The 18,225-nt window shown below is 39.1% G+C and overlaps 2 long non-coding RNA genes across 2 annotated transcripts in view; one reads left to right on the forward strand and one right to left on the reverse strand.

Moving 5' to 3' along the window:
* Positions 1–1,128: 1,128 nt before the first annotated feature.
* Positions 1,129–18,225, reverse strand: part of LOC140689325 (uncharacterized) — a 127,408-nt gene continuing 110,311 nt past the window's right edge. The window contains exons 3-4 of the long non-coding RNA XR_012064252.1: positions 1,514–1,614; positions 1,129–1,219 (exon numbers count right to left, since the gene is read on the reverse strand). This is a non-coding gene — a long non-coding RNA (uncharacterized lncRNA). The remainder of the gene's footprint in view (positions 1,220–1,513; positions 1,615–18,225) is intronic.
* LOC140689169 (uncharacterized) lies at positions 10,297–17,538 on the forward strand. Its single transcript, XR_012064047.1, has 3 exons — positions 10,297–10,386; positions 11,735–11,948; positions 17,123–17,538. It is a non-coding gene; the product is annotated as an uncharacterized lncRNA (long non-coding RNA).

Genomic DNA, 18,225 nt, shown 5'->3' on the forward strand with positions numbered 1-18,225 from the left:
GATGATGAGCTGGGGGCATTACATACATTACTTTGTTATGAATCAAGTGGTGGCATCTACGTTGTTTGAAAGAAGAAGATACAATCAAAGAGGTTACACACAGTCCCATTACATAAACATTTTTGAGAAGTTGCCATGTCTGTGCCTGAGCGGAAGTCCCCATGGGAATATCGGTCTAGAATCCAGCTTCTCTTTTGTCTGGTCTATACATCCTCCCAGTGCGCCACAGCTACTTCTCAAGCATCTGCCCGTGACCTGCCACGCACTCCGCACTATGCTGGGTGCCAGAGGAGAAAGAGTAGCAGCATGAATCATGGTCTGTAACACCAAAACACACATGACACAAAGGTGCTTACACCCAGGACGGTGTAATCTAATTGAAATACAAAGATGCAGATAGAGCTCACCACCCCACCAAGAGCTAGCGATAACTAGAACCTAAGAGGAATGCATGAAGTGGATAGTAAGAGGAAGGAGCAAAATAGTGTGGTCTTTCCAACAGTCAGACGAAAATTCTGTTTTGTCTTCCATTGCCAGCTAGCTGCACACGGTGAGCAAGTCAACTAACCTTGTTGAACCTTGACTTCTTTGTTATGAAATGTGGATAATGACATCACCCAAGCAAGGCCGTATGTGTGCTCTACCTTTTGTCTCTACCCTTTGTGTTCCCTAAATCTACCTACACAATCTTATTTCTCTTAGCAGAATGGGAGCTACCTGGGGACAAGTGCTGCATCAGAGCCACTGATTGGAGTCTTGCTATTAATCAGCTCAGACACAGACATAGCAACTACTCAAAAATATTTATGGAATACAGGACAGAATTACTATCTGTATTTTTTTGTAAAATTTTACGCATCATTAGGTTTTTTTCCCCATATAAAATAGGCGAAACAGTAATGCAATAGACATGAAAATATTTTAACTGCAAATGGCATAACAATGTTAGGAGATGTTAGTTACTGAACAATTCTGCACTCAGAGGGTGACACACAAAGCACAAAGTATGAGGAACAATCTCACAAAAAAATACACAATCTTGCCAAATTATACTGAAAGACAACAGAGATCCTAGGCGGGAATGGGTTCTAAACGGGCTGGCTCTGGGGGAAGAAATCAAATACTTACCAGACATATTTAGTGCCAGGTTCAGTGGGTTCATTTTCATGGCTGGGAGTGGATCTTACGGTTTGCTTACTTTGTTGAAGCCAATGTTAGTCTGCACAAAATAAGTTCAACTGTCAGAACTTTACTGATCACTGTACAGGAAGGTATCCATAGGTTTAGGGAACTCAGAAAGCACGAATAGATCTATTAAAGAAAATCTGTCCCTGCATTGACCCTAGAGCTAAGTCAATCGAGTCCACCAATTTATCTACCAGAGATCTTCACCAAGACTTTGAGAGGTACTTTGATAAGTTCTTACATCTACATTTATTTCTTTGATTTTGTCAATAAACTGGCAGGTTCCTGGGTCAGAGTCAGATCCATTATTTAATTACAGGATATGTACCTCGTGTAGGTCCTCCATGCTCCAGTTCTTCTTCAGGGTGATGTGGTGAGGGCAGGTGCCATCCTCCATGTGCAGAGGGGTTGGTATCACAGGAGGAAAACCTCAAAATGGTGGAACATGAAGCTTATATAGGAGCTGCTGCATTTCTACCCTTCCTCAGACCCAGAGAAGAGGAGGAAAATCTTTGCTCTTTAATGTAAATAAGTCCTCTCTGGAGAAAGTAGAGAAGGGGCCCTACTTCAGAATGTGTTTAGCGCTGAGAGATATAAAAAAAGTTTTATTACCTTCGGAATGAGATTACATGTTTACATGTAAAGAGCAGGAATGTGATTCCAGATCCATCATCTTTACAATGAAAAGAGCAAATAGTTCTGAGGGAAAAAGGAAGCATTCTCTATCTTCATAGCATCCAATTTTTGTTGATCAGAAAGCCATAACCATACAAAAACATTAAAAATATCCACATTGTTTTGTTTGTTTATTTTTGACACACTGGTGAAGACAGCACAGATTTTTAAAAAGCGTTACAGTTGTTGCTCTCAACAAGCCAGGAAGTGCTGCCTCCAGCCCGGGCACTCTGAATTTAATGGAGAGGATATGATTCCTCAGGGGCCAAATGGTGGCCCCTAACAGCAAGCAAAGGATGGAAATAATTACTGTAATGAGCAGAAGAGACGACATAACATGGTGATTACCAATAGTTTGACCAGCAGAGGTCTTCTGTATTGACAAATTGATCTTTGTGTCCCTAGACAAAAATTAGTTAGCAGCCTACCAAAGTTTTAATATTTGGAATAAGCTAAACAGTTCTAGGTCTGGTGAACAGGCTTCTCATTTTGTCTCTTGGGATACACTGATTATATTTAGTGGCTAATAGTTTGGCCTAATGCCAATGACTTGGAAAGAATAAAAGTTAAAAATTGGTTACATAGAGATGGAGGGAAGATATATTTATATACACAAAATATACAAATATTTATTTGCCTGTGAATGTTCACCAAAGAAAAATCTTAGCCAAGAACAGTTTTAATCATCATAGGACAAATGAATCCATCTTGTGCACATCAGCCTCCTTCCTCAGCCACATCTGTCCTTATACGATGGGTTTATGGGCAAAATGGAAATGACAACAGCAGTGGAAGATATGCATGGGCTCAGCTACAAAGCTTCCTCTTGCCAAGGCTGATCTGGCTACAGGTTGAATGGCCAATATGCTAACATCAAAGACCAACATCATTCTCCAGAGGCGGCAGTCAGTCACCTTAGGGTGGTTGATTATACCTGACTGTGTCTATTATGCACAGGCCATAGTTTATTCTACTACTAACTCAGGGCACTGACTCTGCCCAAAATTCTGTGTCAGCCCACCTTCTTTGGACCTACAGTATTCTCTATTTATTATCATGTATTCCACATAGGATTCTTTATGGCCAGGGAACTCATTTTACAGAATATAAAGTGCAACAATGGCCTTTGCTCATGTAATTCACTTGTCTTTTGATGTTCCCCATCACCTGAAAGCAGAGGGCCTGAGAGAAAATTGAATGGCCTTTCTGGAGGCTCAATTACAGTGCCAGCTGAGAGGCAATAACTTACAGGCTGATGTAATGTCCTTAGGATGTACATATGCCCTAAATCAACCCACAATGTGCAGTGCTGTATCTCCCTCAGTCAGGACCTATGGGTCCAAAATCAAAAAGAGAAAACGGGAGTGGATCTTCTCACCACTAACTCTAAAGATTCGTTAGTGAACCTTTTTTCTTCTTCTTATCTCTACAACTTTGGAATCTGCTGGTTTGAAGATCTTTGTCCCTAAAAAAAGGAATGTTCTCATCAGGGAACAGAGCAATAGCCTATTGAACTGGAAAATGAGGGTGTCATTTGACCACTTTGTGCTCCTCAGGCCAGTGAACCAAGCAAAAGAATGGAATTATTGTCCTGGCTGGGGTGATTGGTCTTAACTATCTAAAATAAGAATAAGGAAGAGTTGGGTTGCTATACACAATAATGATAAAGAAGATTATACCTGGAGTGCAGAAAATCTCCTTGAATGCCTCTTAATATTTTCATCTCTTACGGTAAAAGTTAATGGAACTCTACACAGTCCAATACATGTAGGATTGCTGATAGCCCAGAGTCTTTAGAAACAAAGATTTGGCACCACTAATTAAGGAACCATGAACACTTAGGATGTTTGCTGAGGGCAAAGGAAATGTGGAGTAGTAGACACAGAAGGAAATTATAACCATAAGCTACAAATATGGGACTAGTTACAGGAATAAGCACTATAATAGTTGTGAGTATTTCTTCTTAATTTTAATGTAGATGCTTTTGTGAATATATTAACAAGTTTTTCCCTTTTCCCATCTGCTAATTGTAGATGTTAATGGTGGTTAACATTATATCTCAATAGTTCCATTAAATGCACTCTAACAGGTAATGTGACACAGTTAAAAAGGAATTAATATTACCCAAAGATGAATAAAATGATATACGAGACTTGATTTTTTTTAATGGAGAGGATTAGCATGTTTTTATTTATAGGAGGGATATCTGCATCTGTTAGATAAAAGTGTAATTTTACTAGTATCTTTATTTGGGTGTTAACTGGTCAACAGGTGTATATGCATAGCAAGTTAACAAGAATGGACTGTGGTGATTTTGTACTGTGTTAACTTGGCTAAGCTATAACTAACTTTCCCAGAATTCCCTTTCCTGAATTAATCAGAATTAGTATTGGCTACAAAAAAAGTGTGTGAGATTTGAGCGGTAGAACTGAAACACTAGCCTTTAAAATCTGAAGGTTGTACTCATAATTGCCAGAACTTGGAAATAACCAAGATGCTTTTCCTTAGAAGTATGGATAAACAAACTCTGATACATCCATATAGTGGAATATTATACAGCAATAAAAAGAAAGAAGTTCTCAAGCCATAGAAAGACATGGAAGAAACACTAATACATATCACTGAGTGAAAGAAGCCAACTTGAAAAGGTTGTATGTTTTTGGAAAAGGCAAAACTATAGAGACAATGAAAAAAAGATCAGTGGTTCACAGGGTGGAGGTATGGGAGGTATGGATAGGCAGAGTACAGAGAAGTTTTAAGGTGTTGAAACTATATTATATGATAATGTAATAGTGGATACATTACATTATGCATTTGTCAAAATCCATAGAACTATATAGTCGAGGAGTGAGCTCTGATGTAAACATGTACTTTAGTTATTAATGGTAATATTAGTTCATCAATTACTAAAATGTACCACACTAAGCGAGATATTAAAAATGGGGGAACTGTGGGGTGGGAAAGAGGGAATATATGAAAACTTTCTGTATTTTCTGTTCAATTTTTTTCTGTAAACCTAAAACTGCTTCAAAATTAAATTCTACTAATTTTTTTTAAAATACCTCCAAGTTGCAATTGCTTAGAAAAACTGAATGGCAAATATCCTTGCCTTCTCCTGCCCACACCCAGCAATCCTTCCTCACTTCTACCCGGCTGGCCAGCGGCAACCCCAGGCCCATCACCAGATGCTTAGCTGTGGACTCAGGGAGGAAGGAGCCATGCAAACGACCACCCATTGACTTCTGTTCTGCCCCTTGTGGTTATGCCCCATCTTCCCAGAAAGTATGGCTCATTCTCCCATGCCAGAGCTGGCTGATGTTCTGATTCTTTTCAGAATGCTACTTCACCAGCTTCTACAGTTGTGTAAGATCTAATTCCTGATATAAAGCCTTTATTCCACAATACGTACAATGCTTCTGCTTCCCTGTTTGAAGCTGACCTGAACAGGTTTAAAAATACCCATTACATTACATTCTAAAGACTGCTCAGTGAAAGAAGGGCCATCATGTTTATGATCACCAAGCAAAATTAAAAGACCATTGTGGAAAAGAGGGAGGAAGTTCCCAATGATCCATCCCCTGGTCACAGGCCTTCGATGTTTGTTTCCCATTTGTAGGCCTGTGCATAAAGACTTTATCTGGAATTGCAACGCACATTTAAAGTGAGTTGCTATTAAGCTTCTTGCAGCAGTGGTAACACACTCTTTTACAGGCCACTTAATTTGTATACCTTATCCAGGCACACATTTTGCATAATAAATAAATAGTAACTCACTTCTCTGCTTGATAAGTGAGGAGGCTTTGTATATTTTAAGCAAGTAGACCACATGTAATTCAGACTGCTTTTAATAGCTTATATTTTCCTCCCAACAGCTGCTCCAGGCAGTAGAGATAACTCTGAACTAGACCACAACTGTTTATGTAAAAATTCTGGCACCGGGTTTATTATCTGACATAATTACACCTTTGAAAGATGCAAATGTGAAACCTAAAACCCTGAACATCCTGTGAGACATGATCTAATTAACTGATTAGAATACTGTGTCTCTTGGCCATTGTTAGAGATATCATTTTAGGGTTAATCAGCCTGATGTGAGATGTGTGTGTCTGTGTGTGAACACGCGTGTGTACTTCTGTGTTCACACTGTGATGTTTCGGTGATGACATGATTTCTGTGAGCGGCCCCTGTACCAGTCTCCTAGGAGACAGGCAAAACTACAGCTCTGTTGTCTTTAACTCTTCCTGTCTATTTGAATAAGGAGCTTAGAGTCACTTTGAGAGAAAACTGACAATAGAATTCCCAACAGGCTGTTTTCATGGTTTGATCTAACAGGATCCTTAGCACACATAGGAGATCCTCATTATCTTACCCCGGTCTGCCTGTCTAGCCTTATTTCTGTCTGTTCTCTTTCTTTGTACCACATATTCCAGGAATTCCATGATATATTAGGTTCTCTGACTCTGCTGTGTTTTACTCACATTCTGGGGTGTGGTTTGTGCTGTAGTCTGAAATGATTTCTCCAACCCCTTCTTTGTTCTTTGTCTAGCTGTTCATTCCCCAAGATCATCACCTGACTCCTTCTGGACCTTTTTACATTTAAGTCGTACACGACAAATGCTGTTATTGATGCACATCTTGGGGATCACTTTAGAGCTATTTCTGTTTTTAATTTTTCTTCTAATGCCTCTCCCATTTCCATGCAGCTTCATTCCTTGACTTCCCATTCTCCCCCAACATGCATGTGACTCTGCAGAGCCACTGACGATGGACTGATCTTCTCAATCCACCATTACTCCCTGGACCCAGCTGTGTTGTTATTCACCCTGTTATTCTGAGTTAGGCACTCAGAGACTCTCCGCTATTGATGCACTCTCATTTGGGGAAAATGACTAACCAAGCCCTTTCTCCACTCCCTCCCTAACACGTGCTTTGACTCTTGGCATGAGATAGAGAAATCAGACAACACTAGCAGAAAAGAAATGGTCCAATTGAGCATCGTAAGTACAAGTTAATTTGTTGACTTTTTCTCACCCATCTGAAAAAGATTATGTCTTCATTCTCAGTGCAACCTCAATCAATGTAGAAAAGAAATAAGGCAGAAGATTTATATTCATTAATAAAAATGGCAACAGCAACAACTTCTAACATTTATTGAGCACTTAACCTTGAAATAGTTTTAAATGCTTGGTGTGTATTAACTCTTATAATCCTTGTTAAAAAATAACGATCAGTTACTCCCATTTCACAGGATGAGCGAATCAAGGCAGAGAGAACCAAAGTGAGCTTTACTTTAGGAATCAAGAAATTCACGGGAAGCTTATCTAAACTAAAGAGATATTTAAGGTTAGAAAGGCAGCATTAAATTCACAGTTTTCATAGTTTCCAAGTTAAGTGCTTTCTCTGACCCCATGATACAACTAAGTAATTAACTAGGTGATTCTTACTGATTTTTCAAGTCTGAGCTTGAATGAGATTTCCTGAGAGAGATTCCTCCCTAGTCGTTCCCCGCCCTCTGTACGCTACACTTTCCTACAGATGCCTGTTCTCTCTCTTCACAATGCTTAACATCTGTGCTAAGCAGCTGTTTCCTATGATTCATTTCATGCCTTCTAGTCCATCCCTGGGCTGGAAGGTCTTTAAGAGCAGACACCTGATGCTCACCATGAGACCGACCCCAGGGTCCAGTGCAGCATCTGTTACATGGATGCTATTATTAAATACTTGCTGAATACCAAAAATAATTATATGCACACATGTATTTCAACTCTGTTAGAAAAAAACTGACAGTTTTAAATGATCTATTACGTAAAAATTTGAGGATTTTTTTTGTTGATGCCAGATGTCAATGGTTGTGCTAAGAGTCTGAGATGAGAAGTTCTTTAATATGGGCATATGTTTGGAATTTCATGATGAAGCCTGAACTTTTCCTTCATTTAAGTTCAAAAGTTAGCAGTTAAGGTAGTTTCTATTCGGGTCCCCACTTACTCCATCTATATAAATAAGTAATTAATTATGTTCATTCATTCTTTTGTACATTTAACAGTATCTGTTAAGTGTTTTCTGTGTGTCAGGCACTGTTTCCAGCACTAAAGATTCAACAGTGAACAAAACAGACAACAAACAAAACAATACAAAACAAAACTACCTAGTTTCATGGAGCTTATATTCCAGTGGAATATAATAACACCACAATACATTATTACTATATCGTATATTCTATATACTGTAATAATATTTGCTTCCCGGAGTGATAGTGGGTTACCCATAATCTACAAAGAAGGTATCTGTCTCCAACATCTCACTGAATTTTGAAAGGACTGAACAAGAACAAGCAAACGAAAATCCCTGTATAAAAGAATATTTCTTATGCAACCCAGCTATTACCAGATTCATATAAAAATAATTCATTTCCTCTCACATTTAATGGGAATCTCCATTGCCCTCCCAGCACCTACAGGAATTTTTGTTTTGGTGGGAGTCGGGGAAAGCTTTATTGCTGGATTCACTGGGCACTAATTTTCAGCTTCTACTAAAGTTCTGTCATGAAGCTCACCTCAGGCAGCTCCTCCGACTTCTCAGCTGCTGTGCGTGAAATACAGTCCCTTACCTTCAATTCCAAGAAACCCTACTCATAACAGCTCATTATGTATTGTTGACTTTTACAAAACAGTAAGTAAGGTGGTTACAGTACACTAAAGCACAACAGAGCACGGGAATGGAAAAACTTCATTCTTAAATCCTTCAGTATTCTCACTCCACCACCAGACTGCCAATCCCACACTTCTACTGGAAGTGAGCACATGCACTGGGTCTCGTGCAAATACGCTCACTGCTGAGTCTACACGCTCATCATTCTTGGCTTGGGGTCTAGCTTCTTTCTACTTTGCTGAGCATTCTCTGTGTTTGACCTATTTCTTCCCCAGCACACTTACTCCCTGCAGAATGTAAGCTCCAAAAGGGCAAGGAGTATTTGTTCTGATTTATTCTGTAAAATTTTAAGACTTGGAGCAGAGATCTAAGCCAAATATGGCCCACCACATGTTTCTGTGTGACCTGTGAGCCAAGAGTTGTTTTTATATTGTAAGTGGTTAAAAAACTAATTCAAAAGAAGAACGCTCTGTGGCACATGAATATTATACAAAGATTAAAATTCCCAATACAGCTCGTGCGTGCGTGGTTGTTCTTGTCTGTCTTGCAGCCACGCTAGTCCATTCACAAACTGGCTGCTTTTACCCTGCAATGGCAGAGTGCCTGTGACAGAGACAGTGTTTACTATCTGTCCCTTTACAGAGAACATTTGCCATCCTCTGGAATAGAGTATTGCCTGTTATACGTAGGTATTCAAATAATATTTTCCGATCATTAAGTCTGAAAAGGTGCAAGCACTACTCAGTGGAATCTCTCTCCCTGTGTCCGTGAATAACCACTTGCTGTTCACTGAGTCTCAGCTCTGCAGCTAAAGTGCACAGGAAGAGTCTGGTCCATCCTGTCCACCTCAAGAAGCCCTGAGGGTCAAATGAAATCAAACTTCTAAATTTACATGGTAACTGGGAGTAGGGGAGGGGGGATAAGATATTAGAGAACATGTGAAGTGTTACATGTTTCCAAATATCTTTATAATTCAATGACAATGTCCAAAGAATTAAGTTCCACACCTAAACTTTTCTCTGGCCTTTTACTTTAAAATAATTATTTATTTAATACTTATCATATAATCATTACTAAACAGAAACAGAGAAGAAAGCTGGAGTTTTCATGAATAATGGGCCCCAGGCATCTAATGCATTGTCTGGAGAGTCAAGGGAGTAAAGAAAAAAAACAACAGAAACACGTTCGATGACTTGAACTGCTCTGTGAACCTTCCTGAGGCTCAGTCGTCTCACCTTTCAAAAGGTGAACTGAAATTTCCCTTCCTCTCACCATAGTGTTCTGAGGCTCAGGTGAGAAATCACACTGTCAAGGTCTACCTCTGTCCCCCATTACTTAGCAAAGAGTAGGTACACATTGATTAAATAAAGTTTCGTGATTCTGAAAGGCATTTTGATTGAGGTTCTAATTTGCCCAAAAACATATGCTGAAGACATGCATTGCTTGGATCCGGCCCCAAATGTCTCAGACTCATTTCTAGAAGGTAAAGTTCAAGAAGAGTATGATTAAATTTCACACACAAAAACAACTCGAAACCCCCAAACAGATGAAAGTGTCACCATGATTAACCAACAGAGCACATTTTCATCCTTTTATAATAAACCAGAATGAGTACATTGCATTCTCATCTGCAGAGTGAGCAGTCGGGATACTGCACATTAATGTGAGTTACAGTGTCTGAGGGCTGTTATTTCCAAAGGTGTATTAATAATCCTCACTCTGTCTCCAGGGAGACTGCCATGGAATGCCTCCAAGGTGCTTGTCTCAGAAATCTAGAGTCCAGAGCAGGTCTATATGAACAAAATAACAGACGAGCGAGGCAAGCTTTCAAATACTTAAGCCATCCACCTTGTAAACACACTTGCAAAGAAGACCTAGGTAAGTCAGGGCCTCTCAGACTTTGCTTTAGATTGGAAGGATTTGGGAGAACTTAGTAAGAGTGCAGGTGCCTTTTACAGATCACTGAAGGGAAGGTGCTATCTTCCTGAGAATCTTCCTACCTCTCTGATTGTTCCTTCTCTCTTTCACTGGCTTTTCTTTCACTCCATCTGTTAATTAATTCATTGTCTCACTCATCTACTGATTCAACAAATCATTTTCCATGACCAATACTAAATTCTGAGTATTTATTAAATAAAATAGACATGATCTTTGTCCTTGAGTTGTGTGTAGCATACAGGGCCTATCTGTTCAATTTTGAGTTTCTACTAATGGTTAATGGTTAACCTTTATTTCGACGTCCCTTCTTAGCTTTCTAAGGCCTGTTCCCACATGAAGACAGCTGAATTCAGAGAGGGGTTTGTTGTCTCCTTGGGATTCTTTCAACTTACTTTCAGTAATTTTTCTATGAATTAATTTATTATTTATTGCTTTAGTCCACAACTATTCATTGCACCCTCTTTGTGTGTACGTACTTACCTTATTCTAGGTAATAAAGATAACACATTGGATGTGTCCTTAAGGAACTGAAATTCTGGTAAGAAAGACTGAAAACAAATAATTCTGATACAGAGTGAAATGATCTATACAAAAATCAGCACAAAAGAAAACTTCTTTAGAAAGGAGAAATATTGGAGACAGTATGCCCTTTTCCACATAGAAGGAGAATGCTATTGGCTGAATTGTGATCCCCTGAAATTCATATGTTAAACCCTTAATCTCTAGTAGCTCATAATGTGATAATATTTGGAGATAAGTTCTTTGAAAGAATAATTAAGTTAAAATGCAGTCATTAGACTGGACCCTAATAATAGGTCCACTAATAAATACAGTGGGGGGGTTCTTATAAGAAATGATAAATGTGACTGGTGTCTTATACAAGGAAATTTGGACGCAGACATACATAGAAGGAAGACCATGTAAAGACACAGGGAGAAGACGGACATTTATAAACCAAGGCGAGAGGCCTTACAAGAAACCAACCCTACTGACACTGTGACCTTAGACGTCCAGCCTCCAGGGCTGCGGGAATATAAACTTCTGTTGTGAAGCCACCCATTTTGTAGTGCTTTTCGAGCAGACTTGTGGTGGGGGCGTGAAAAGACACTCACCTCCTCTCTTCTCCTAAACTATCCTGCCACTCTCGCTGTCATCGTTTTTGCTGTAAAACTCCTGCGCTTTTTTCCCCTTATTTTTATTCTGTTCAGGGTTACATTGTTCTTTTCTGCCTTATATAATCTTGACTTTCACTTGCTGCTACTTACCTGTATTTTGGAATCACCTGCAGAGTCGGGGAAGAAGTGGGGTCTCAGGATCCCATAAAGCTCTAATCGGGTCACACCCACTCAGGACAGTGAATGAATCCCTCCGCCGTTCGAGTGCCCCTGGCTGAGCTCGCACGTGGAGACAGTGCCTCAGTCGCCAGACGGTTGTGAGGAATGGATGCAAGACTTCAAACCTAAATGCCCAGTGGAGTATGCACGCAATATATTTGTATTCTAGTATGTATTGAATCTGAATGCCTTGAGGCAATTTATTCCAGTTTAATGAAACTGATTTATGGAGGAAAATGTTTATATTGAATCCAAATCTTATTTAGTTATCTTTTATTTGTTAATGCAAGTTTTGCTCTTGGAATTAGGGCACAATATCTCCCTGTAGAGCCAGAAAAGTAAATTAAATATATCTTTTTGCCCTCCTTGGCACTCAGTTTCTCTATTTTCCTTCTGGTTGTTTAGTTTGATGCTTCACTGGTTGGTAGAGAGACCAAGTCAATTTACTGGATCATAGGGGAGAAGGAAGGGAGAGCAGGAATGACCAACCAGGATTTGTCACAGGGTGACTGCTATATTAAAACTATATTTTTGAAGATCTGGAAGCATCTGTGGATAAAATCAAAGGCCTTGTACAGGGGAAAGTGGACACTAGAGAGTCAAGGAAGAGGAAGGTGAGAGATAGCAGGTGAGACACTGACGAGAGAACAGATAAAATTCCACAGATGTTTGTCAATATTACCATTGACTTTTTTTCTTTAAATACTCCAAAAAAATAGATAACTTTTCTTATCCCCAAAGTAACACCTATTTAAATACTGTAGTAAATTGAAATAAATAAATAGAATACATTTAAAATGTCCTATAATTCTACTATTCAGAGAGAATAACTATTAGCTTTTTGCAGCCTTTTTAGCATATATATCTAAATTTTGGGTTTAATTCACGAAATGCTATTGTAGTCTTTAGTCTCATTTGTAACCTACTTTTTTGTGCTTCAAAACTGATAAAAAATTGACTATCTTTACATGCACACACGTATTTAACTTCGTGTGGGGCACAGGAATTGGTGTATACTATCAGTGCCCCTGTAAATGGCACAGTCTTTCTAGAAGGTAATTTGTTAGAAGCATTAAGTGAATTAGCCCTTTGACATCAGTATGGTCTTGCTGATGCTTTAATTTGCATTTCTTTGATGGGAATTTAAAAGAGTATATTTCTCATATTTATATTGGCCATTTCCATTTACTGTTTCTTGAATGGAATATTCATATATTTTACTTATTTTTCTATTATATATTTAAAATTCCTCATTTCTTGATAAGATGGGTTTTACATATTAAATAGTCCAGTGTCTTTCATGTATTCTGGTAATTTGTAATTTACCTTTTTATTTTATAAAGTTGGATGATTATAGATTTCAATCCCTTCTTAGTTTGACGAATCAGTCTAGACTTCCTCTGTTACCAAAGAATCTAGGTTTGCAGGATTTTAAAAATTAAAAAAGAAGTAAGGAAGGAAGGAAGGAAAAAAGGAAGGAAAATAATGAATAGATTCCAAAGCAGATCGTGATCAACCATATTTTATATTATCATTTCTTGAAGCTTACACCTAAGATGTTCCAATCCAGACAGTTTTCATCAAGAGACGAGAAAAAGAGAAATTCCAATTCCAATTCCTAAAACCCAATATACACTTGAATGATTTGACTAACCTTTGAATTCACTAAGTGGGTTAATTGAATTATGTGGTTTCAACCAAAGGGAATTTCTATTCATTTGTCTCCAGAGGAGTTTGAATGTATTGAGCCCTTTTACCAGAGGTCAAATGGTGATAGCTTAAGGGATCAATTAGTGAGCCATCTAATTAGATTTGATTAATCAGCTCTGAACCATGACTTATTCTTGTATAAGTGATGCCTCTTCAGTGTATGAGCCTTGCTGACTAACTTGGCCACTGCTCATGGGCTGTATACAAAGAAAGGCTATCCCCATTTGTAGAGATCATGTCCCACGAAGGAGATGGAAGCAGCAGCAGCATGTACAATCTGTAATTCTCCCTTTCTGTAACATGCCTAAAATTCCTAGAAATACATCTGGGCACTCTTGTGTTGAGCATGAAAATATTAGCACTGAAAGCTTGTAATAGGTTGTGAATATTTTTCACTTCTGAGAGTGTCTAGGTGAAAGACCATGAGCACTGGCGTCTGATCAGTCCTGATTCAACTGACTCTGCCGCTTAGCCCCCATCCCATCACAGCTCACTGCCTTCCTGAGTCTTATCACCTACACACAAGCTCTACAAGTCCACTAAGCCTTCTCCTAGTTTTGTTTCCCTAAACAAGACTAAAGTTCAAATGTGCCCTTTAAAGGTGATGCCCACCGCTCAGGGGAAGTTTTGCCCACCCCCCAAGGGTTTACTGCACTCTCTACCCTCAGCGAACTTACAGGTGCTGGCAACGAGCCACTCAGCTTCAGGAAGACCACAGAGAAGCACTGACACCTGGCCTTTAGAGCTCTGATTTGAAGCCACCTACAATACAGAACCTTCTCTGATGGTTCCCATTTCCTTACATCTTCCTAGCAGTAAATTCAGACACCTGTCTTTATCTGGTACTCATTCTTTTCCCTGGCCCCACTTCTTCATTCCCTGTATGAACAGTCAGTTGCTAAATTCTATTGATTCAATCTTCTAAAATCACTGGAATCCACTTGTCCCCTTCATGTTTCTCAGGACTCCCTTAGTTACAGGTACTATTAAATTTATTCATATTCTGCAACAGCCTGTTTCTTCTTCTGCCTCAGTTTTTACCTCTACACATCCATTTTAATTTACTGACCACTCAGTGAGATTTCTTCTAAAATAAGCACCGTCACTAAAATCCTTTACGAGTCACCAATTACACTGACAGCAGCATCCTGATGGCCTCATGTAGGTGGAGGCCTACAGTGTGGTTCAATGAACTTGCTTTTCCTACAAATCCACCTTAATCTCTCACCGTGTATGAACTCACATGTCTTGCAGTCTTGTGTTCATCCAACAGTTCTAAGCTCTTACACAGGGTATCTGCTAATTTGTGCTGGTATTTTAGGAACCTCCTCCAGGAAACTTCCACCACTTCCCACCAGCTACATTATGTATCATTCCTCTGAGCTCCAATAACATGCTGTTTATACCTCTATTTTGTCCTGAAATGCAGTTATCAAAAAATGTGATAAAGTATTTTTGTTCCTATGTCTTCAGCTGCATATAGTGTCTGCTTATATTGTGTTCAAAACAATTCTATTGGATATATGAATCAATCAATGAATGAAATTTCGTTCCTTTTTTTCTTCCTCTATTTCTCAGTGGCCTTTAACTTACTCTTGTCTCAGGATGAGATCACGCTTAGGCTGCTGATTTAATCATGTGCCTTATCTCTCCCCCCAAATTATGAAATCCCAAGGAAAGGACTCATGTTTGAATTAAAAAAATTTTTTTAAATAACTTTTTCATTGAAATTATCATGGAAATAATACAGGGAGATCCTGTGTACACTTCACCCAGGTTCCCCTAAATGGTAATGTTTTGTAAAACCAATTTTTGTATTCTTTATAATTCTTGGCACAATACACGACTTGTGAAGGGACTATGGAAAGAGTTGTTGATTGATTCACAGGTTTATTGGATAGCTTCTGCACAGTCTCCTGACTTGAGGGTGTCCGTGAAAACAGAGTATCCAAGGAAAAATCCCAACAGCGAATAGAATTTCAAGTAGTGTGTTGGATTATCTACTTCATGTAGACTGAAAGATGGCCATAAATACAAATCCGCATTAATTCTAAGGCAGCTGATACGTGCAACCTGCTTGGCTACATTGGACCCTGTTCACCATGGAGGAGGAGAGATTTGTCTTCTGGAATAGACATGTACTTGAGACATAGATTTGTCTTTCCTGGTCTTAATGCTCTTCCAGCACTACTATCTGTGGACTTAGAGAATGCCTCATTCATGGTCATAATAGTCCACACAGCATTACTTCTAACGCTCATGGAATTAAGTGGTTTTTCTGCGTACCTCATCATTCAGAAGTACTGGTGTAATGGGGAGGTGGGTTGGCTTCCTGGGGACTCAGTTGTGATGTCAGTGTGGAGAGAGCATTCTAAAAGAAATGAGTTCTTTATTACAGAGTACAGTATATGCTTTAAAGTATTTTCAGTTCATATTATAAGGTGCTTTCTTCCTTATAGCTAAAATATAAAAGGGATGTATTGGAGTGGATCCTCTCATTATTATACCTAATAACCCCATCACAGAATTTAGGGTTCTCATCCTGGCAATGCTGTGCTCTGCTGGTTTGGGAGCCTTAGCTCAAAAGAGAGAAATGCTTCCATTAGGAGACACAACGATGATCCCAACGAATGGAAAGCTGAGGCTGACCTCTGACCATTTGGGGGCCTTTATGCCACTGAACCAAAAGGCAAAGAAAAAATTAAACTAAAGAATAAGGAGGGAAGCTATTATACTGACTACAGTGATTGATCCACATTATTAAGAGGAAACTGGGTAGCTGCTACACATCGAGGCAGGGATGGCTGTGTCAGGAAACCAGAGGATATTCTGGGATGATTAATATTTCCATTGCCGATAGTAGAGGTTAATAGAAAATTTCTATGACCAAAATAAGATGACCATAAAATATTCAGACCATTCAGGAAGAACTTTAATCAGATGAGTCCCTGGGTAAGGACAGTGGAAATCTGGAATGGGTAGCGGGAATAAGGGAGCCACAGACATCAACTACGGCCTCAGAGCCTCAGAGGCAACCGTAGAAATAGGAGCTTAGGCAGTTTACATGTTTTCTCTTTGTTTTTTGTGTACTCAATTATTTCTATATATTAACTATTTTTCTTACTCCTTATCCTTACAATTTTATACAAGTTTGTTGTAGATTAAATTTCATAGTATTACTTAGTACCAGAATATTTAATGGGACTGTGATTAATTTGAGTAGTAAATAATACAGTATATTAAAATAGTAATTAATTGAGTCAGCAATTAATATGATGACCATCAAGATTCACTTGGGGCAGAATATGAGAGCTTGGACATTTGTACAGAGGTTAGCACCCTCTTATAAAGTCAAAGCACAGCTGTTTTGCTTTCGTATGGAAGTTTAAATCTGTGTAGAGGGGTACTTATGAGCACTGAGTAACCCAAAGGGAAGACTCTGTAGATAATTAACTTGTTGTCTCTTAGCTCCAAAACCACTCTGCTTTGCCCTGCTTGTGATTCTGGGGACCAGACTCTGCAAACTGTATTTCTCCTTTGCCAGCTGTTCCATGTTAGGGTCTGTCAACAGCCAGTTCTAGACAAATACCACAAAGCTAGAAGGAAAACAAGTTTTCTGTTCTTCTCTGCAGCGGCAAGAGTATCTTTGTGCAGGGGTCCTGACACCTTCACCACAGTGGTGGGCTCCTCTTGAGGGTCAGCTGATGGGGTCCTCCGGGCAGATTCTTCATCAGGACACCGACAGCAGTTCTCAGCCGCCATTGCTCAGGGTCTAATACTCTTCATCTAGTTTCTTGTCACCACAGCACAGGACAGTGTGTTCCTGTGTCAGCCATGCCCTCTTGCCAGTAATCGTGCTATCACCTCAAGAAGCTAGAACTCTGAATCAAGACTGAGATGCAACTCTAGTGGAATATGGCCAAGGGTCAGGCTACTTGATATGACTCTAGTCAGGACAAAAGGAAGCCTCTGTTTCATTCAACTATGTAGGGCTACAGAACCAATGGAAATACAGAGCTGGATCCAAAGGTAATAAAAATTAAAAAAAAGAGAAATCATGCATATGTCCTTCTTTGAATTTAACAATGTAAAGAGGAATCAGAGATGGAAACTCCTAACAAAATCTCTTTAAAAAGTAGATATAACAACAGCCTACTCAAGAGTCACACACAGTGCTAGTGACACTTAGATGATAAGATGTAATTCATTTTCCTTGTGCTCAAGAAAATAATGCAACATTGTATAAGTCAGAATAAAACACATGATTACAACAGTATGAAAAGGAATATAATAGCATGTTGCAGAAAAGCAGATGTAGAATATATCATTTGTTGTAGACATCTGTTATTTTTGCCTGTCCAGTCTGCTTTTTTTCTTCTTTTGGTAATAGCACTCTGATTTCCTCTTAAGAATGCACACCTCCTCCATTCTCTGTCCACATCTGTTGAATGCACTCATCCAAGCTCCTCGTTGGACATGTGATACAAGTTGTGCCCATGAGAATTCATAGTAGCATTTGTCTGAGTTTCAGAAGAGAAGCTTTCTCTCTCTGTGCCCCTGTCTCTCTCTCTCCTCTCTTTTGTTGTAGTTAATAAAGTTCTAAGGACTACAGAAACTGCTGATGGCCACTTTCGCCACCACACACAGAGATCCCCTGTTCACAATGTGACTTTCACAATGGAAAGCTGAGAAATAGTTATAGAAAGAGAAAGAGACTATATCTTTGGAGCCCTTG

Source organism: Vicugna pacos, chromosome 25, assembly GCF_048564905.1.
Source record: "Vicugna pacos chromosome 25, VicPac4, whole genome shotgun sequence".
Lineage (NCBI taxonomy): Eukaryota > Metazoa > Chordata > Mammalia > Artiodactyla > Camelidae > Vicugna > Vicugna pacos.